The following is a 5,694-nucleotide window of genomic DNA, read 5'->3' on the forward strand; positions in this document are numbered from 1 at the left end:
GCTTTATCTGCCATTTAAATGGATCCAAAGTCAGATTATATTCCAATCTATATGTCAATCAAATGTAGGTCACTTTAAACAATATACCGTACAAACACTAGATTTAATGGGTCGCCTGTAGCCTGAAAAACCGTCACTGGTGTTGGACTCCTGGTTCCGGGACGCGGTTCAATTCCGTGCAGTGACCACTTCTGACGGCTTGCCGGCGACTCAAATTCATTTTTGCATTTCAAATTGCATCGATTTTTAAGCGGTTCAATAGGGAAACATTTAGGCCACATTACCTAGCCCGTCACACACAAACAAACCAATGAGTGAGGATAGGCGAAAGACAGCATAAAACAGCACTGAGCTCTTTCCATCTATGATGACTAACTGTTCAAAATAGTGTTTCCACTAGATAAGTGAGTGAATGTCCACACAGAGGATTATCTTTGGGTGAGGTTCCCGTTTATTATAAACACCAAATTGAAACTATATACAATATTTACTGTTGCACTGGTCATATCAAAGCGCAATGTCTATACATACGTGTTAAGTATGTTGGATAACAGATTCAATAGTAGCTAGCTCGCAGAGCACAATAACGCACGTCCACACACTGTATTTGGCTGGGCAGGAAGAGGAAGTTTATTTCGCACATGCGCAGTAGTAACTTGAGCAGTAACGTCACATACATACGGGATCCACGCAGGGACCAAATAGCTTCGTATAGCGCAGTGATAAACAGTGGCTGTATAAGTGAGACTGTACATTAGCACATACACTTCTGTGTATTATGTTCAACATTTACATTGAGTGCAGCAGTTTGCATCATTGAAGCCATATCAATGATGGACACCAGTGCGCCAGCAGAGAGGCAACAATGCCTTTTGAGGGCTTCAAAGGAGGCCAAGGTCAAAGGTCAGTCTGTGGGCCAACAGGACCACATACTGCTGGATCCGAAGACTGCCTTCGAGGAACGTAACAGCTTGGCATTGCATTCATACTTCAACAATGACAACCTAATGTGGTGCACTAGAGCTTTAGCTTGTTTGTTCACTGAGGTCATAAAATGTTTTGTCTTTAGCAAAAAGGCGCTGTGGGCTGGAGAGGCCTACTGAGGCCCAATACCTCGGGAAGCTGGTCCTGCCGTTTGGCCGCTTCGTCGGCAAGACTTTTAAATGGCTAGTGGAGAACGACGTCAAATAGTAAGCTCTCCCTCTCCAGTTCCTCTGGCCTCGGGGGGCTCAAATGCCCCATCCACCTCGACTGGAACCTGCAGAAAGACAGGGACAGGCAGAATGACCCTTTGGAGGAGAAAAAAACAACGCTCCGAGGACAGCGCCCTTCTGGAGCAGGGGGACACGCAGCCCACGTCCAGGTGCTGGGGCATCCCTGGCCAGGTCTGTGACGTGTGCGGTGAACCCAGACACTGGCAGACCGGTCAAGTTCAAGTTCAAGTAGTTTATTGTCATATGTATAATACAATGTATAATACAATGAAATTCTTTATGCTCTGAGCACCCTCAGCCTTACATACACAAGGACATGGTCACAAAGACCGACAGAAAAAGGGTGTAGACCTACATAACTATGTAGGCTACACATGATACAGACCTGTCTGTAGACATAACACAAACCACGATACAAGTACAATACAATAATGGTGCACAACAAAGTGACAGTGCGTTGCAGTGTGTGTGAGTCAACTGTTCAGCAGCCTGACTGCCTGGGGGAAAAAGCTGTTACTGAGACGGGTGGTGTGTGATTTGATGCTCCGGTAGCGTTTTTTGGAAGGGAGGAGTGAGAACAGGGTATGAGCGGGGTGGCTGGTGTCTTTGATAATGTTTTTGGCTTTCATTTTACAGCGAGTGGTGAAGATGTTATGGAGGTTTGGTAGATCTCTGTGCCAATGATTTTAGCTGCTGTCTTCACAGTCCTCTGCAGCAGTCTGCAGTCCTGGGCGGTCAGGTTGCCGTACCACACTGTGATACACCCTGTCAGAACACTTTCTATGGTACAGCGATAGAAATTCACTCATGCCTTCTACAAGGTCATGCCTTCTACAAGGGGCAAATTTTTCTGCTCAATAGAGCAAGGAGGGATGGCCGTGGCAGTGATACTACATTGACATTGAAGTGAATATATGAACATTATAGGCTATTATATTATAGGCTTTTGAGTAGTAGGCCATAACGTTTGTATTGTAATGCATTGTAATACTACATTGACATTGAAGTGAATATATGAACATTATAGGCTATTATACTTGTTGCCTGGCAACAGCTGACAACGCAGCACCGCTCTGAGTGGCTCGTCTGTCTGCGGTGCTGAGTGGCTCGCACGTCTGTCTGTCATAACTCTCGTCACCCTGCCTCTTAAAGCTGTCGGTCGTCACCGTTCCGGTAAATTGGGACGTTACGGCCGTGTAACGGCCCGGTTTCGGGCGAGCGTTTTCGTACCGGGAGAGTCCGCGATGAGACCGGCCACGGGACCCGGTCGGGGCGTCGCGGCTCGGGTGGGCTGCGACCCCCGCCGGGGGTCCCCGGAGACGTGTGAGCGCTGCGCGCTCGCACGTCTCCGGCAAGTAAAACGGACACCGTCCTTTGCGCATAAACAGGTCTAATCTTCTCTCATTCACTTCCAGTCTTTCTCTCTGTCTACCTCTCTCTCTCACACACACATCTTCTCCTTCCCTTATAGGTTCCTTACCTGCTGTCTGGCTGATGTCTTCTCCTTCCTTATAGGTTTCTCCCTCCTAATAGGTTCCTTGCCTGCCGTCTGGCTGTCTTCTCCTTCCCTTATTGGTTAGGGTTATATATTACACACGAACGCAAACACACACACACACACACACACACACACACACACACACACACACACACACACACACACACACACACACACACACACACACACACACACCCAGTGATGAGAGTGAGAGAGTGCATCACTGCCCTCCTCTGGCCACGCGAAGAACTGCAACAATCCATAAAGAGTTCTAATCCTCTCATTCACTATAAGTCTATCTCTCACAGACACATACACACCTACACACACACAAACCTACACACACACACACACACGCGCACGCACATGCACACACACACACACACACACACACACACACACACGAACACACACACACACACACACACACACGCACGCACACATTCTTCTTCCCTTATAGATTCCATGCCTGCCGTGTGGCTGATGTCTTCTCCTTTCTTATAGGTTCCTTGCCTGCCATGTGGCTGATGTCTTCTCCTTCCTTATAGGTTCCTTGCCTGCCGTGTGGCTGATGTCTTCTCCTCCCATATAGGTTCCTTGCCTGCCGTCTGGCTGATGTCTAATCCTCTCATTCACTATAAGTTTATCTCTCACAGACACATACACACCTACATACACACAAACCTACCCACGCACACACACGCACACGCGCACACACACACAAACACACACACACCCACTGATGAGAGTGAGAGAGTGTGTCCCTGCCCTCCTCGGGCAACGCGAAGAACTGCAACAATCCATAAACAGCTCTAATCCTCTCATTCACTCCCAGTATCTCTCTCTCTCTCATTGTCACACACACACACACACACACACACACACACACACACACACACACACACACACACACACACACACACACACACACACACACACACACACACACACACACACACACACACACACACACACACACATGTGCGCACGCACACACACTGATGAGAGTGAGAGAGTGTGTCACTGCCCTCCTCTGGTCGTGCAAAGAACTGCAACATTGCGCCTAGAGGATTCCAATCTACTCTCCCCTTTCTTCCACACTTGTTTCACCCCACCTTTGGGAGAAAGGTGGGGTTTCCCTCTTTCACTCCCGCGCCATTGGCTTGTGCCACCGGCAAGGACCCACCTTGCCTATTGTCCCTTCCTCTCATTGGTCCTGGGCTGCTGCAGGCTATTGTCCTCATTGGTCCTGGGCTGCTCCCCCCCCAGTCGCCCCACCCACCCTCAACAAAGAAACAGTCTTTCAGAGCCGCCATTTTTCTGCCGTCGAAAGTCACACAGTAACAGTCACAGTTTGGATTGTATTATTTCGCCAGAACAGAGAATTTATCCGCGCTAAGAGGTAAGAGCTGGATTTTATATCTAATTATGCGATAAAAGCGAGTCTTGTTGAGAGGAAAAACGTAACGTAACGTTATTTGCAGGGCGAAACTCTGATCGCCAAACTCCATTCAAATAGATGCCGTTTTCGCCGAGCCTCAAAAGGGCGAGGACAGCCCGGGGTTTATGTTGTAATAGTTATTGTATGTGAATTAAATGTATGCCGAATTGATTGGTGTTGCCGTGCAATCCATTTAATATGCTTAAAATAACCCAACTATGCTGCTGCTGCGTTAAGGCCGCCGCTTTGCTGTGTGGAGAATTTAACGTTAACCGACTGTATCGTGTTGACTTGCTGATAACGTTACTGTAAACATCTGTCAAGTCATCAAACTGTTGAATTACATATTTCTAGCTGTGCTGTCTGTAACTCTGCCTAATGGTCGTTGCTGCGTGTGCAGCTTTGAAAGTGACGTGTCATGTTGACATGCATAGCTTACTCTCAAACCTAGGAAAATTGGCATAAATGCATCTTTATAGCTGGCCTGTGTGCAGCATTGCATTGCAGAATGTAAAATTGATAACACTGTAAGCTTTGAATTGAATGAATATGCTTATCTTTGCTCTAATCTTTTTGGTAGTATATTTTGTTTTATTTGATCTGTCATGTCGTGAAGACTAACTAATATTAATAATTAATTAATTAATAATTAATTAATTAATAATACTGGGGGACCTGAACGCCGATTGGTTAACTGATTCATCCGTCAATCTGAAACACTTATGCTCAGAACTAGACTTATCTCAGCTCATTCAACACCCTACTAGGCCAAATGTAAAAAATCCAGCTAAGTCCACTCTCATAGACATCATCCTTACAAATAGACCAGATAAGTACCCTCAGGGAGGAGTCTTTGCCCAGGGAATTAGTGACCACTGCCCCATAGCTTGTGTCAGATTGACCAAGACTTTTAAATCAAATGGTAAGTTTATTAAAAAACGAAATTTTAAAACATTTTCTGATCAGGGCTTTTTATATGACCTTTTTTACTCTGATTTGGAGAGATTATGTTTAATCCCTGACCCTGAGTCAGCTTTAGATTATTTTTCTCATGTTTTTAATTTGATAGCAGACAAACATGCCCCCTATAAGGAGCTGAGAGTAAAGAACCGTTCTAGCCCCTGGTTCACAGTGGACGTCAAATCTGCCCTGCGTCTCAGAGACTCTGCCTGGGCGAAAGCCAAACTGACCGGTAAGCCCGCAGACTGGCTTCATTTTAGAAATACGAGAAATAAAACTATTGGTATAATCAGAAAAGCCAAAGCTGATTACTATTTAACCTCTTTTAGCAACTCATCAGATTTCTGGAAAACTGTCAAATCTCTCAGCTCCGCACCCACGTCTGCTCTCCCCCCCCAGATTAATGCTGCGGGTGAGATAATTTTAGATAAACTGCAGATGTGTAACACTTTTAACCACCACTTTGTCTCTGCGGGATTTTTATTTGATAGGCTCACTACCAACACGGCCCCCTCGGACCATGTTTACGACCCCGCGGTCGAGGACCTCTCCACCCCCCCCCCTTGCAGGTGAACGTTTCT

The sequence above is a fragment of the Poromitra crassiceps genome (assembly GCF_964638095.1).
Source record: "Poromitra crassiceps genome assembly, contig: HAP1_SCAFFOLD_323, whole genome shotgun sequence".
NCBI classification, from domain to species: Eukaryota; Metazoa; Chordata; class Actinopteri; order Beryciformes; family Melamphaidae; genus Poromitra; species Poromitra crassiceps.